This window comes from Camelina sativa, chromosome 8 (assembly GCF_030686135.1).
Source record: "Camelina sativa cultivar CO46 ecotype springtype chromosome 8, ASM3068613v1".
Lineage (NCBI taxonomy): Eukaryota > Viridiplantae > Streptophyta > Magnoliopsida > Brassicales > Brassicaceae > Camelina > Camelina sativa.
In genome coordinates this window covers 9,277,076-9,293,651 of record NC_141887.1, presented here as the reverse complement: position 1 = coordinate 9,293,651, position 16,576 = coordinate 9,277,076, and positions in this window count along the sequence as shown.

Here is a 16,576-nt window from a genome sequence, read left to right as displayed (position 1 = left end):
GATGTTTTGAGTATGAATTTTGAGATGGATAAGCTGAGGAGAGCTCCTACCATTGATGGATAGACTTTTTCTGTTGAGAAAGTTTCTGCTACTCGAGCATCTGGCTCAGTGTCGATCGACACAACATTAGTGTCGGTCGACACTCCTCCACATCCGAGCCAAACCTTGTCCAACACTGATGCTCCAATTCCTAAAGCTGTTTCCAAACAGAAGACTTCCAACTCCACACACCAGAGCCCTCAGGTAAGGCAAAGGTACACCTCTTATTCACCTAAACCCTCTCCTATCATCAATAAGACTTTCAAAGATACAAAAACAGTTTGTTAACCAAGCCATGAGATTATCGTAGAGCGCTTGTTTCTTCTGTTGATGATTTTGCAGGACATAAGAGAAGCAAACCCATCCCAAAATCCCACCCAAGTCCTGTTCCTCACATCCTTGCCAGACCTCATGCACCTCAAGCTTATACACCCCCTTGGATGAAGAGGACATTATCTCGAAAGCATGCATTGCCATGTTCTGCTCCACCGGATGCCTGAGCTTCAGAACAGTTGATGTTCATATATTTTACCCTGTTTTCCCTTAATATATTCACATCTTTTGCATCTTTTGCTATCCATTTTGACCATTATTGCATAGCTTTAGGACTGTTCTTGCATTAGAGTTTAGTTGCATTGCATTTGCATCTTTTCATGCATAAACAGGTGATTTTGGAGCCTAAGGAGCATGGAAGCAATGCTGAGGAGAAGTGAAGCAATCATGAGGAGAAAGCAAATGAGCTAAGGCTGAAGAACCAAGGTCCGGAGTCCAACTCGACTGCCCACTCCACCAGACACTCGACCATGTGCTGAGAGGGACTCGACCGAGTGGGAGGAGCACAAGAGGAGCCAACTCGACCGGTCACTCGACCGAGCACCAGGTCGAGTTGGTCGAGCCGCCTGGCTATTTTGTCTTTTAGCGTTTTTAGGGCTTCCACTACTTTTTCTATATAAGGGCTTGTACCTGCAGCCACCAAGGAGGCCAGCTTTTTAGAGAGTAAAAAAAAATCTAGTTTTTACCTTTTTGGGAATTATTCCTTTTGCACTTTTATATTTTAGATCTTGTACCTCCTTGAAGGAGAAAAACAAAGAATTCTTGGATTTTGTTGGTTTTATAACTTTCAAGATATTAAGAATTCGTGTTTGATTCCTTCTTCAATATTGTAGATCTTTGCTTTATCTATCTAATCATGCAAGTTTCATCATTTTCTGGGTTTATGACTTTGATGTTCATCATGTGTTCTTGTGAGTAGTTGCTTAGGATCTTGAGGATGAGTTAGGCTGGGTTGTGTTTGAGGTTTGTTTGATTTGGTCAAGCTTGTTTGTTGTAGATCTCTTCTAGGCTAGATGTTCTTAATGCTGGTCCTATAACTGAGAGGGTAGGATCTGATTTCAAGCATCTTAGCATCACACCAATGTCTAAGGAGCATAGATAAGGCTAGATCTAGAGACTATCATTAGGCTTGCTAAGAGATTAGAAGTCTTGTTTGATTTTTGACATATTGCTTAATGCCTGCTTGTGTAGATTCTTTACTTTGTGAGAACAAGTCTAGAGATGCATGAGTTTGATTGTTTCTTGCCATGAGAGTGGATTAAACATGTCTTAGAAATATATGTCTAGAGATTAGCTCAAGTTGTTTGAGATTTGTTGACCAAGTTAGATGACCTCAATCATAGTCCAGCCCATGAATCCCTCCTCAAGACCTTCCTTGTTTATTGATTTCTTAGCTTAAATCCTGTTGTTTGATCGTTGTTTGATTCGTTTTGGTATTGCTCTGTTTTTCTTGTGTTGCTCTGTTTTGCGTATTTGTCCAGCTCGACCCTGCACTCGATCTACACTCGATCGAGTGCTTGCTCGAGTTCCAACCCAGAACTTGTGTTTATGATTTGTGTTTAAGAGCTATGATGCAACAAATGTTGCTTGGGCAAGCCACTAAGCAGATTGAGGAAGCAAGGCAGTTTGCTGAGCTGCACCAAACGTTGAATTCTTATTCTACTGGACTGAACAACCAGTTGGAGAGACTGAGCTCTACAATCACGAACATGGAGAGTTGCATGGCTTCTACTTCCTCTCCTACACCAAACCAACTTCAACACCCAAGGGAATGCACTGCTAAGGCCATTCATCTCAATGAGGCAGTTGTCACTGAGGACAGTGAAGTTAAAACTGGGGAGGATTGGTCATTTCTTGAAGCTCAAAGTGAAGATTGTGCAAAACAAGCTGAAGTTGACAAAGAACTCGACCCCCCACTCGAACACACACACGATCGAGTGACTGATCGAGTTTCCAGTTGAGTTGATGTCCCAGAAGATGTTAAGCCTGCTAAGTACATTCCTCCTGCTTATAACCCACCTCTACCATTCCCAGGACGTTTCAAAGCACAAAAGCTGAAAGAACTCAGAGAAATTATTGAGAAAAGGGAAAAGTTGGCTTTGCAACAAGAGAAGGAGTTAGCTTTACAACAAGGGGAATTCATTGAGAAGGAAGAAGTCATGGCTTTGAAGGAAGAGGTTGTGATTGAAAAGAAGGAAGTGAGGGCCATTCAACAGGAGGTTGTCATTGAAGAGAAGGAAGAGGAGAGAGGACCAGCTTTGGAACAATATGCCCCATATCCTCTCTACAAAGGCATGTTACTTGACATATCCAAGCAGAAAGCTCAGAATCAAAACAGGAGAGATCAAGAAGAGATTGGGACAGCTATTGTACCAACAAAACTTGAAGATCCAGGTCCATTCAATCTACCTTGCTCCATCAGCTACCTTCACTTCAACAAATGCTTGTGTGATCTTGGAGCATCTGTTAGTGTCATGCCCTACTCTATAGCAGAAAAGCTTGGACACACTGAATTCAAGCCAAGCAATCTCTACATAAGTCTAGCTGATGGTTCACACAAAGATGTAGTTGGTAAATTGGAGAGCCTCCTAGTCAAGATAGGCAAGGCAAGAATTTCCACTGATTTCATCATAATAAAGATGGATAAGGAGGTAAAGGATCCAATCTTGATTGGGAGACCATTCCTTGCCACAGCAGGAGCAATCATAAATGTTAAGGAGGGGCTGATAAGGTTGAACATATCTGAAGGTTTGACCATGAACTTTGATATTACAAATCCATCTAACCTACCAACCATTGGAGGTCAACCATTTAAGATTGAAGATAAGGCTGATTTTGGGGTTTTGAGAGAAGAAGAGACTTCAACAGCTAAGGTCACATCTCATGAGGAATCAATTCAACATCTTAAGGGTTCAGTTCAAGAGCTGACTGATCTGGTGAAGGATCTTCAAGTTTAGCTCAACAAGAGGTCTTTGAAGAAGGCAAGACCAAGACTCAAGTTTAAGAAGAAGCAAAGCTCAAATGTTAAGGAGGTAGTGATCAAGAAACAGCACCAAGGTTATCAAATAGAACTAGGGGGATTTCATCACCTCCTTGGAATCCAAACCAAGCCTGAACAGGCATCAAAAGTCAAGCTTAGTGACTCTAAACAAGCTCACTAGGGAGGAAGTCCCTAAGGTATCCATGTACATATTGTTTAAGGTTTTTGGTATTTTGATTTTTGTTTTGGTATTTTCATGATCAGGGAAGCAAGGGAGACCAGATAGAAGAGGAAACGAAGACTCGGCAGCCAGCTCGACCCCCCACTCGACCAGGCACTCGACCGAGTACCAGTCGATGGCCATAGTCGAGTTGCCCCAGTCTCCTCCTCCAAATCAACAAGACCCCAACTACACTTTTGACAGCATGCAAGAGGATGTAGACAGTTTCTTCTCCAATACTTGAGGTACCACTATCACCTTCCCTTGTAAATACCATTGCATTTCATATTGTGTTTTGTTTTTGATCTTGAATCCTCTTACAAATTTCTTTCACACAGAGGACTGTGTGATTTAAGTTTGGGGGAGGGTTTGAGATAGCATTTGATATTGTGTTTTGTGTTCTTATTTCCTATTTTTAGCAGCATCATGTTAGTATTTGCATAGCATCTAAGGCATAGAAAAACCCTAAAAATTTGAAAATTTTTGCAAAAATCTTTATAAAAAAAAAAGAGTGTTCATGTAGTTTGCATTGCATAATAGCATCTTGTTTAGCATGTTTCATGTAGGACTGTTAATTATTTGCATTATGGATCTATGATGAGTTTTGCCTTGTTAGCTTGTTTAATTCACTAGACTAGGATCAATGCCCAAGTTAATAGTACTTTGATGCTAGTTGAGTAGTTAGAAGCATAAGATTGAACCAATCCTTGAATTCCTGCATTGCATTTGGTCTAAATTGAAGCATGTTGTGATTTGATGCCATTTCCTACTTATAAGAACTTAATATTGACTGTTAAATATCAATGTGTGCATTGCTTTAAACTCATGGATATTATATACATATTTGGATCATCTTTCTCCTTTTTACCACTCTTGTTGATCCAAGTAGCTGACTGAATCATTAAAATCAGTTTCCAATACCCATAACCAACCCTTCTTTCAAGCCATGTTTATTCTTGAGTGTGTAAGGCTTATTTTGGGATTGAGCTTGGTAGAAAGTGTTAGGTTTGAACTCACAAGAATAATGCCTTGTGTAGTTCTAGTTTGCATTTTCCAAACTAGATAGGACTAGATGATTTCATTGTTGGGTTTGAGATTTGGTTGTTTGAAAAAGAAAGAAAAGAAAAGAGGAAAAGAGAAAGAAAATGTTAGAATCTTTAGGAGGGGAATGTGTTTAAGTAAAATCAAAATCTAGTGAAAGGATGGGAAGTAAAAAAGTTGTTGTTGAAGATGGTTCTAGTTAAAGAAAAGAAAAGAAAGAAAAGAAAAGTCTAGCAAAATGCTTATATGTCTTAAGAATAATAAGAAAAGAGAACCATAGCAAATAAGTAAGAATCCCCCATCCCACAAGAAAGATCATATAAGAAACCTCTCCTAAGACTTTAAAATCAAAAGAGAAAACGGTGACAGAGAAGAGAAGAAGTTAAAGGGTAGCACTAGGATCAGTTGGGTTTAGATTGATAGGATAAACACTTTGGGTGCCTTTGGGTAGACAAGGTTTTATTCTTGTATGTGTCTAAGTGTTCTTACCTTTAGCATTCTTCTAAAGCTCAATCCATTTTTATGAGAGAACCTTGATATTGATAAGCCCCACTCTAAAGAAAGACCATCATTGTCTCTAAACCTTTTACTACCAAGCCAAATGAGTTTAAGCATTGCATAGAATTGATTCATGTTCTTGATTAATGAATGTTAAAGGAAATGGTTGATTTGAATGCATGTGGACATCTAAGGTTCAAATCAGTAAAGGTTGTGATATGCTTGTCTAAAATCATTATGTACAGCTCATTCAACTTGCATCATAGTACTAGTAACTTGGACATTGATTCTAGATGGTCTATTTGCAAGCTTTAGGAGCTGAGATCCCACTTTCAAACCTCACCTACCTTCTTATGTCTTGTTCATTTGCTTGAGGGCAAGCAAAGACTAAGTTTGGGGGTGTTGATGTTCATATATTTTACCATGTTTTCCCTTAATATATTCACATCTTTTGCATCTTTTGCTATCCATTTTGACCATTATTGCATAGCTTTAGGACTGTTCTTGCATTAGAGTTTAGTTGCATTGCATTTGCATATTTTCATGCATAAACAGGTGATTTTGGAGCCAAGGAGCATGGAAGCAATGCTGAGGAGAAGTGAAGCAATCATGAGGAGAAAGCAAATGAGCTAAGGCTGAAGAACCAAGGTCCGGAGTCCAACTCGACTGCCCACTCGACCAGACACTCGACCATGTGCTGAGAGGGACTCGACCGAGTGGGAGGAGCACAAGAGGAGCCAACTCGACCGGTCACTCGACCGAGCACCAGGTCGAGTTGGTCGAGCCGCCTGACTATTTTGTCTTTTAGCGTTTTTAGGGCTTCCACTACTTTTTCTATATAAGGGCTTGTACCTGCTGCCACCAAGGAGGCCAGCTTTTTAGAGAGTAAAAAAAACCTAGTTTTTACCTTTTTGGGAATTATTCCTTTTGCACTTTTATATTTTAGATCTTGTACCTCCTTGAAGGAGAAAAACAAAGAATTTTTGGATTTTGTTGGTTTCATAACTTTCAAGATATTAAGAATTCGTGTTTGATTCCCTCTTCAATATTGTAGATCTTTGCTTTATATATCTAATCATGCAAGTTTCATCATTTTCTGGGTTTATGACTTTGATGCTCATCATGTGTTCTTGTGAGTAGTTGCTTAGGATCTTGAGGATGGGTTAGGCTGGGTTGTGTTTGAGGTTTGTTTGATTTGGTCAAGCTTGTTTGTTGTAGATCTCTTCTAGGCTAGATGTTCTTAATGCTGGTCCTATAACTGAGAGGGTAGGATCTGATTTCAAGCATCTTAGCATCACACCAATGTCTAAGGAGCATAGATAAGGCTAGATCTAGAGACTATCATTAGGCTTGCTAAGAGATTAGAAGTCTTGTTTGATTTTTGACATATTGCTTAATGCCTGCTTGTGTAGATTCTTTACTTTGTGAGAACAAGTCTAGAGATGCATGAGTTTGATTGTTTCTTGCCATGAGAGTGGATTAAACATGTCTTAGAAATATATGTCTAGAGATTAGCTCAAGTTGTTTGAGATTTGTTGACCAAGTTAGATGACCTCAATCATAGTCCAACCCATGAATCCCTCCTCAAGACCTTCCTTGTTTATTGATTTCTTAGCTTAAATCCTGTTGTTTGATCGTTGTTTGATTCGTTTTGGTATTGCTCTGTTTTTCTTGTGTTGCTCTGTTTTGCGTATTTGTCCAGCTCGACCCTGCACTCGATCTACACTCGATCGAGTGCTTGCTCGAGTTCCAACCCAGAACTTGTGTTTATGATTTGTGTTTGTCCTGTTTCATTCTAGTTGCATTTCTGTTGCATTCATTTAGTATCCTGTTCATTACTTACCTTGCATTAGTTCAATACTTGCATTACCATAGTTTCTATTTCTGTTTTAGCTTCATAATTGTCATAATCATTCTGTTCCATTTGCATTTAGCTCCTAGTTCTTGTAGTTTTACTTTCTACACTTTACATTTCATCATAGGATTGTTAGTGACAAACAACCTTTACATCTGGCTTGACTTAGACTCATATGCACATCTTGATTGTTCACAAACACTCAGATTGGATTGACACCTCTTATATTACAACAACATAAGGGGAATTTAAACACCCTGCCATCCATTCATTCCATACATCATTCATCACCACACCACACCGCAAAAATATGTGTTTCAACAGTCAAGCTAATGACTGAAAATAAGCGCTTAGTGGGAGGCAACCCACTTCTAGGTTTTTCTTTTCCTTTTAAGTCATTTTTCTTTTTGCATTGAGTCAGTTTTTGTTTGAATTTTGTTTGAAATTATGAACTATCTATCTATCATGTTGCTTTTAACTTGTGTTTGAGTGTTTCTTAACATAATACTCATCCATGGATTGACCCGACAATTCAACAACACAACTAACTGCAACTAACAAGGAGTTTCGGCCAAAAACACCATTCGTGATGAGTGTCGATCAACACTGAAATGATGTCGGTCGACACCGCTGGGTAACCCGAGAATCAGTTCATCTTTTCATTACAATTTTCAATACGTTTTGTTTCTTTTTGCTTTCCTCTTACTTGATAACACTGGGGAAAATGTTGTTTAAGTCTGGGGGAGGTTGTCTATTAACTACGTTTTTGTTTTTGAGTTTCAGTTGTGTCAGTCAAAAGCATAAAGTTTGAGTCAAATTTTTCAAAAAATTTCTTTTTGTCTTTGGGAATTATTCTCTTGGTTAATGATTTCTCTTATTTGGCTAACACTCTAATGATTATTTGTTTATGCTTGATCTCAGAACTAAAGCTTAGAAAGACTATGAGCTGTATCAACAATCCTGAAAGCCCTTATTCAATGGATATCTGATTGATCTTACGTGTTCAACTTTTATCAGGATTTTAACCGGACTTAATCTCTTACTTTGGGGTTGGAAATCAGTGGACTAGACTTCTTCTTCGCGCCATACAAGACAGTGCAATTTTTCAAAGTATGTCTCCCCTGTCTCTTCCCTTCAGTACTTTAAAAAAAGATCAAAAAGAAAAAGAAGAGAAGAGAATAAAGATGAGATGATTTTGATCAGTTTAGAGAGGTAGGTAAATTACATGTGACCTCATTATTCTACTCTTGAGTCAAATGATCACACAAAGCTTGGGAGCGAGGGGTAGGTAAATTATCGATGACCCCGGTATTCGCTTACACTTTTGCTAAAAAAAAAAAAAAGATTTTTTGTTAAAAAAAAATCAATCCTTTGAAGTGAGAAAAGGGAGAGGAAAGGAGATGTATGAAGAATGTCTTGGTTTGAAGAGAGTCCATATGCCACTGATCGATACACCAAGGTAAGAACACACCTGTACTTGCTTTAATTTAGTTAATGAGATGACAATGGAGATTTCAGAGATTCCAAAGGATTGTGGGATTTGAGTAAGGAATGTTGATGTTTATCATGGTTAAGTATAAGAAGTAAGTTCTTGAGTCAGGTAAATGAAGAGTGCAAATAAGAATCATCATGCAATTGAGTGAGTTCCCAGTTTTCAAACCTCTTTCACAGGTCTAAGCTTAAGTTTTGCTTGAGGGCAAGCAAAGGCTAAGTCTGGGGGAGTTGATATATCATGATATAAGGAGTGTTTTAGAGTCTTTTGATTTGTTTTCTAGGATGTTTTTGAGTCTTTGCAGGTTTTCTAGGACTTTGGCACAGAAGGAGCAAAGTAGAGCAATTTGGATCATTTTGGAGCATAAATCTCGAAGAATCAATTTGGGCTTGGATCAAAACAAGGGCATCGATCGACACCAAACAAGAGCATCAGTCGACACCCTCTTCAGCCGATGAAGAATCACAAATTAAAAGTTTTACAAATTTGCCCGAAGTTTTCCATAATTACAACACAAGTCCCTGACGTGTTTTAGGACATATAAATAGTATTTTTAGGTTTTTAAAACCTCTAAGTTTTACTTCTAGCAAGTTTTATTTTTCCTGCAACCTTGTGAGTTTTGAGAGCTTTGGAGAGAGAGAGATCTGCTTTGTAGAAGAAGAATTCTTGAACTCCTTCTTACTCTTTTTAATTTCAATTGCTTATTATTCAGAATTATGTATTGTTCTTCATTGAATATGTCTGAGTAGTTTGCTTGTTAGGTTCAGGGCTTTTCACAGGGATTTTCATGAATTGTTAGATCTGTTTATTTAGGATTCAATATCTTTCTAGATCTTCATCATAGGTTGTTCTTCATTATTAATCCTTGATTGGCCATCTAGAATTAATAACCTAGGAAAATAAATTGATATGAGAATATAATTGATTTTCCTGACAAAATCTTTTGATGAGCAAAATTACTTTTTACAAAGAGATTTGATTAGGTAATTTTGTGAACAATATAAACTTGTTTTAAAGCTGATTTATTACCTAGAATTTTGCAAAGAGATTTGGATTTTCTGGTTTTAAATTTAGATAATAATTGCATTGAGAACTGATTTATTTTACCAAAAGTTTAAAGTTCTAGATCTGTTCTTAATTGCTTGAATCCTAATTATTTCTTGATTTAATAATTTGTAATTTCCTGAGAAATTCCCTAGGCCTAGCTTTTTGATCTTCTGAATTTACAACAGTTTAATTTAATATTTTGCATTGCCTTTTTAATTTAAATTATCTTGTTTAGCGTAATTCATAAAACTCTATAATTTATTGTGTAGACTTGAGTCCTTGTGGAATTCGACCCCTAAGTACTGCAGTGACCTCTTAATTTGAGAGAGTGGCTCTAGGGTTTAATTTGAGCATATCAAAACAAACAAGACATAAGAAGGAAGAGAGGTTTGAAAGTGGGATCTCAGAACCTTAAACATGTTAATAGACTAGCTAGAATCAATGTCCAAGTTATTAGTACTGTGATGCAAGGTGAATGAGCTATACTTAAAGATTTTATACAAGTCTTTCATTACCTTAACTGATTTAAGCCTTAGACTTCCACATGCATTCAAATCAGTCATTTTCTTTAACATTCATTAAGCTAGAACATGAAACAGATTATGCAATGTTTAAACTCATTTGGCTTGGTAATAAGGGTTAGAGACAAAAATGGTCTCTCTTTTGAGTGGGGCTTATCAAACACAGGGGTTCTCTCACACAAACTGGATTGAGCTTAGAAGAAGGCTAAAGGTAAGATCACTTAGACACATACAAGAACAGAACCTTGTCTACCCAAAAGTACCCAAAGTGTTTGTTCCTAATATTCTAATCCCATAATGTCCTAATTCTACCCTTTAGCTTCATCTTTTCTCTTTTGCCCTTTTTCTCTTTTGTTTTTCAGTCCTAGGAGAGGTTTCTTACTGATTTCTCTAGTGGAATGGAGGTTTCTTTCTTAAATGCTAAGGTTCTCTTTCTTACTTGTTTCCCAAGTCAATAAGCTTTTTGCTAGACTCTTCTTTTCTTTCTTTCTTTTCTTTGACTAGAACCTTATTTAAAACTTTTACTATTCCCCATTCTTTCACTTATAGTTTGAATTTACTTTAAAACACTTCCCTCCTAAGGACTTTACCATTTTCTTTCTCTTTTCACTCTTTTCTTTTCTTTTTCAAACACACCAAGTCCCAAACCCAGAAATTAAACCATCTATTCCTATCTAGTATGAAAAAATGCAAACTAGAACTACAAAAGGTTTTATTCTTGTCAGTTCAAACCTAACATTTTCTACCAAGCTCAATCCCAAAATAGGCCTCACGCACACAAGAATAAACATGGTGATATGATCATGAGACCACCCAAGAAGATTTTTGAGTTTTGTTCAACACGAACGAAGTCAAAGATCAACTCTTTCGGCCAAACTACTATTTGGGATACATTCCATTTGCCAAAGGAGGTTAATCTAGCTGTTCACTGGAAGAGTATTAGGTCCAATTGGTTTAGGACCTTCCATAATTATGTGTGGCAACCAGGAGTTGTTTCAACTAAGCCCAAGATGAAGAAATGATACAGCCAAAGTTGTTTCTCATCAGAAAGTTAGATCAAGGAGTCAAAGAGATAAAACATCAAAGAGGTACTTAATGGACTAATTCAAGAGATTATGGGCAATGAGAGCATGAGAAATGATATTGGGGATGATGTCTAGCAAGTCCAGCCCAGTTTGAGCCTAATTCAAGTCCAAGAAAGCCCAAAATAATCACTTTATTTTGTGGTCAAAGAAGAGTGACGAAAATTGAGATACATGCACCTAGAGTCACTTTGGAGGAAGGGATACATGCACAAGAATTGGGTCTTCATTCAACCATCTATCTTAAATGTTTTTTTAGTTTCAAGACTAGTTAATGCTTGGCTTTGTTACCAAGTTTTATTTCCTATATAAACTCATGTAAGAGCAAACAAATAATCATCCAACTTTTTATCAAAACCTTTTCTTTTCTTTGAGAGTGATTCTCTTCTGTTCTTTGTGAACAAAACCGATTGCTTGGTGTGATTCCAACAATCATAACCGACTACTTGGTGTGATTCCAATAGTCAAAACTTGATCTCCTTGGTGCGAGGCTGAGAGATCCGATCCTTTTGGTGCGAGGCTGAAAATATCAAATCAGTATATCAAGAGTCTTTCCGCAACTCTTGTGCAACCATTCATTCCATCATCCTTATTCTTGAGGCTTCCTTGTCTTTAGAATCAAGGTGTATCTATCTACCAACTCGAAGATGCTGATTTCTTGGGAGGATCATATCACATGGCTTGAAAGAAAGGTTGGTTTTGGGTGGGGAAAACTGATTCAATGATGAAATCAGCTACTTGGATCAACAAAAGTGGTAAAAAATGGGAAAGATGGTCCAAATATGTATAAATTATCCATGAGTTTAAAGCATTGCACAAACTGATATTTAAAAATCAATATTAGGTTCTTATAAATAGGAAATGACTTCAAATCACAACATGCTTCAGTTTAGACAGAATGCAATATAGGAATTCTAGACTTGGTTCAATCTTATGTTTCTAGCCACTCAACTAGCATCAAAATAATATTAACTTGAGCATTGATCCTAGTTTAGTGAATTTAAACAGGCTAACAATGCTAAACTCATCATAGATCCCTAATGCAGATTATGAAACAATACTATATAAAACATGCTAACAAGATCCTAATATACAATGCAAACTACATGAACACTCTGTTTTTTTATTTTTAAGATTTTTGTGAAAAAAATTCAAATTTTTAGGGTTTTTCTATGCCTTAGATGAAATGCAAGTACTAATATGATTATGCTAAAAATTTGAAATAAGAAAATAGAAAACAATGTTAAATGCTTGTCTTAAACCCTCCCCCAAACTTAAATTACACAGTCCCTTTTGTAATAAAAATTTGAAAGAGAATTTAAGAACTAGAATAAGCAAAACATGCAATTAAATGGTATAAACAATGGATAAGGTGATGATGGTACCTCATTGGCTGTGGAAAAAGTCATCAACAGCTTCACTCATGCTGTCATATGTGTAGTTGGAGCCTGAGGCTGGAATTTGGCTTGTTGATGGAGAAGGGGGCAACTCCACTATAGCTCCGGACATGCACTCGGTCGAGTGCCCGCTCGAATTGCCTGGTCGAGTGGGGTGTGGTGGGTGTAATGGTTGTCCTTGTTGTCCATAGAAGGCTTTATGCATGAAGGCAGAGTCCATGAAGTACTGAGGTGGGAAGGGAGGGTAAACTTGGCCATAGGGGTAAGGTGGATAACCTTGATGAGCTGGGAAACCATACTGAGGCCTGGGGAAGTGCTCGGCCGAGTGCTTTGGAGGCACTCGGTCGAGTGTCGGTTCGAGTGCACTGGTCGAGTGCCTCGGAACCTACCAGTGCCTCGGAACCTGCTGTTCTGCGCGAATTGGACCTCGTCTCCTATGCAGTGGCTCAAATGAAGAAGCTCTTGAAGGTTCCAAGGGGTTTTCAGCCCTAGATAATACCCTGGTTGAGCTCTCCTTCTCAATTGCTCAGCTGGTGTTGGGGATGTATTTCCACTCTTCAATTCAGCAATTTCCCTCTTCATACCTTTGATGGACTTGGACACACCATCTACTTCTTCAGCTTTTCCACAGTCTTACCATGTCACTTGTTCCACTTTTGGAGAAGTGTAACCCTCTTGCTTGTCTCTCTCACTCCTCTGCTATCTCTTGGTTGAGGCTCATAGTCATCAAAGTAGAATTGTTCTTCTCCATCAGCCATATCAACATCACCAGTTTGTTCTTCAGCATAAGGGGTTGATCCATCAAACAGTAGCTTAGCTGCTGGCCAAAAGTCAATGTTGAGCCCTTCACTTATTGATGTAGCTCCTTGGTTTGGCAGCACAAATTGAGCCTTACCTACTGTTGGGTGGTCAAAATTGAACAGGTACCTCCCATGATGCTTCTCCTTGGCAAGAATGAGAGTGGAGGTGAGGTATGGGATGTCAATCCACCTTGGCTTGGTCTTTTCACCTCTAATTGGGACATTTGCAGCTTTAAGGATTGGAGTAATGATGCCTACAATGGTTAGGACTCCAGTTGAGTTCCTCTTGTATAACTTGCTAACCCAGCTTTTATAGTAAGTCATTTGGTCAATGAGGACCATAGCAAAGTCAGTTGGAGCTCTACTCCCACAGATCGTGACCCCATCTCTTGTCTTGTCCAAAACATCATATAGAGCCATATCTATCATCTTATGCTCTCCCTTATTCAAGTTCCCAGTTTTTCTTCTATCAAACATAGTATTTGCCAAAGCCTTGTGAAAGTACTTTTGGACTGGGCTTCTGATCATGGAACTATTGGTGCTGGAGGAGTAATATGGCTTGTCATCACTAATTGTTGGCCATAGGGAGCTCAGCTCATCTCTTGGTATCACCATGTCATACTCATTCCCAGTTTCAAACCCATATAGTGTTGCCAACTCCAAGATTGATAGTTCATAAGGCTTGCCTCTGATAGTGAAGGTGATGAAACCATCTCCTCTCTTTGTATCAACCATATCAGTGAAGTAGTGCATTTGAACTGTAGATAGGAACTCACAGCTCTCTTCCTTGTATCCCTCCATGTTCATCCCCATGAAATTTGTGAAGCTGCAGTTCACAAACAGAAGCTTGATGTCCTCAGCAATCCCAAGCTTCTCCATGGTCTCCTTGTGAGGATACCTGGTCCCTTGGAACTTCATGCTCATGAAGGCTTCATAGAGCTGTGCTGGTGACAAGACTCCAGAATCTACTTCATCTCCACTCTCACTCTCTTGTTCTTGCACATCAGCTCCTGGTTCATGATCAACCTCCATCTCCTCATTGCTTTCAGTTTCCTCTGAATCAACTTCAACAGGCTGTTTTCTTTTCTCTGCATGAGCACTCGATCCCCTGCTCAAACCGACACTCAGTCGTTTGCCCCCTCGAGTGCGTGGTCGAGTGCCCTCACCAATCTCTCTTCTTGAGACCAACAGTGCTTCACGACGATCCATGAAATCTTCAGCAGCTTTCTTGGCCTTAGTTCGGCGGATTGCAGCTTGTTCTTGTGTTTCCTTAGCTTGTGAAGAAATTGTGATGGTAAACTTGAAAGGAATAGACTCAAAGCTTAAGATTAGTAGGTTAGTATCCAGAAAACAAAGAAACTCAAGCTTTGAGCAAAGCAATGAAAACAAAGAGAGATTTTAAGCTAGAATTTGGGTGTTTATGCAAATGAGAGAATGTGAGGGTTGTAGAATGGTTTTAGGTGCTTATAAAGGGGTAGAGGGGACAAAGAAACAAGGGTGGAGCGTGCATACCATTCAAATTCAAAATTGGAATCTTTGACTCACTTTGACACATGCTCGACCCCACCACTCGACCCCACGTGGTCGAGTGCTTGACCAACATTTGAAAATTGAACTTCTTCTCCCACCAAGTCGATCGAGTAGGCAAAGAGAGTGAATCGAGTGGGCTTGGACTCGATTGGACACTCGATTATGTGCTCCTTAATGGGCTGGTCGAGTGGCCTTGAAATTCCTTCTCCATGAGTCCAAACTCACTTAAGTCCATTTATAATCCTCATGTAAAAGCTTACCCAAAACAAACATAAAAGAAAAACATCAAAAACACAAGGAAATTAAACTTATATACAAAGATACCTTAGGGACTTCCTCCCTAGTGAGCTCGTTTAAATTCACTGAACTTGACTTTTGGTGCTTCGTTAGGCTTGGTTGGAGACCAGAGAGGTGATGAGGTCCCCCTGGTTCAATTTGGTCACCATAGACCTTGTTCTTGGTCAAAACAGTCAATACACTTGAAACTTGTTTATTCTTGATCTTGAGCCTTGGCCTTGCTTTCTTAACAGACTTCTTGTTGAGTTGCACTTGGAGATCCTTCACCAGATCAGTCAACTCTTGAACTGAAGTCTTGAGGTTTTGAATAGCTACCTCATTGGGTGAATCCTTGACCCTAGAGTCCATTTTTTTTCTTAAAAGACTCAACATCAACTTTATCTTCTTTAACAAAGGGTTGGCCTCCAATGGTGGGTTGGTTTGTTGTGTTCTTGATATCAAACCTCATAGTCAACCCATCAGCAATGTCCAGGCTGATCATACCCTTTTTAACATCAATTACAGCTCCACCAGTGGCCAAAAATGGTCTTCCAAGGATAATAGGATCATCAGGCTCCTGTTCCATATCAATGATGATGAAGTCCGTTGGTATCCTTGCTTCACCTATCTTCACTGGAAATCTTCCCAGTTTACCCATCACATCCCTTCTAGAGCCATCAGCAAGACTAAGGTAGATGTTGCTTGGCTTGAACTCCTCATATCCTAGCTTTTGTGCTATTGAGAAGGGCATAACATTCACAGAAGCTCCAAGGTCACATAAACACTTGTTGAAGTGCATATAGTTCAGTGAACATGGCAGGTTGAATGGGCCTGGATCTTCAAGCTTGGTTGGAACAACAGCTGTTTCCATGTCCTCTAGATCCTTCTTGGCTTGATTCTTGGCCTTCTGCTTTGATATGTTAAGTAACATGCCCTTATAGAGTGGATATGGTTCATAATGCTCCAAAGCTGGTCCTCTGTCTTCTTTCTTATCCTCAACAGTCATTTCATGTTAAATGGCCATCAGTTCCTGCTTCTCAACATTTTCCTTGAGTTTCCTAATCATTTGTTCCTTGAAACGTCCTGGGAATGGCAGAGGTGGTTTGTATGCTGGAGGAATGTACTTGGTAGGTTTAACAGACTTGGTGGGTTCTACTCGACCAGTGGATTGATCAGGCACTCGATCAATCTTGTCTAACTTGTCATTAACAAAATCTTGTCTAACTTGTCATTAATAATCTTTAAGTTCTTCTTATACTTCTCATCTGGTGCAGAATCAACAAACCTTACTGTTCTATCATAGTCCTCAATGTAGTTGCCATCAGATTGAGCCAAATTCTCCACCAGCTCCCAGCCATCATCTACATGCTTGTTGAGGAAGTTTCCATTAGAAGCATTGTCTAACAACATCCTTATCTTGGGTAGAACTCCTCTGTATAGTGTGCTGAGCAGTGACTCATTGCTG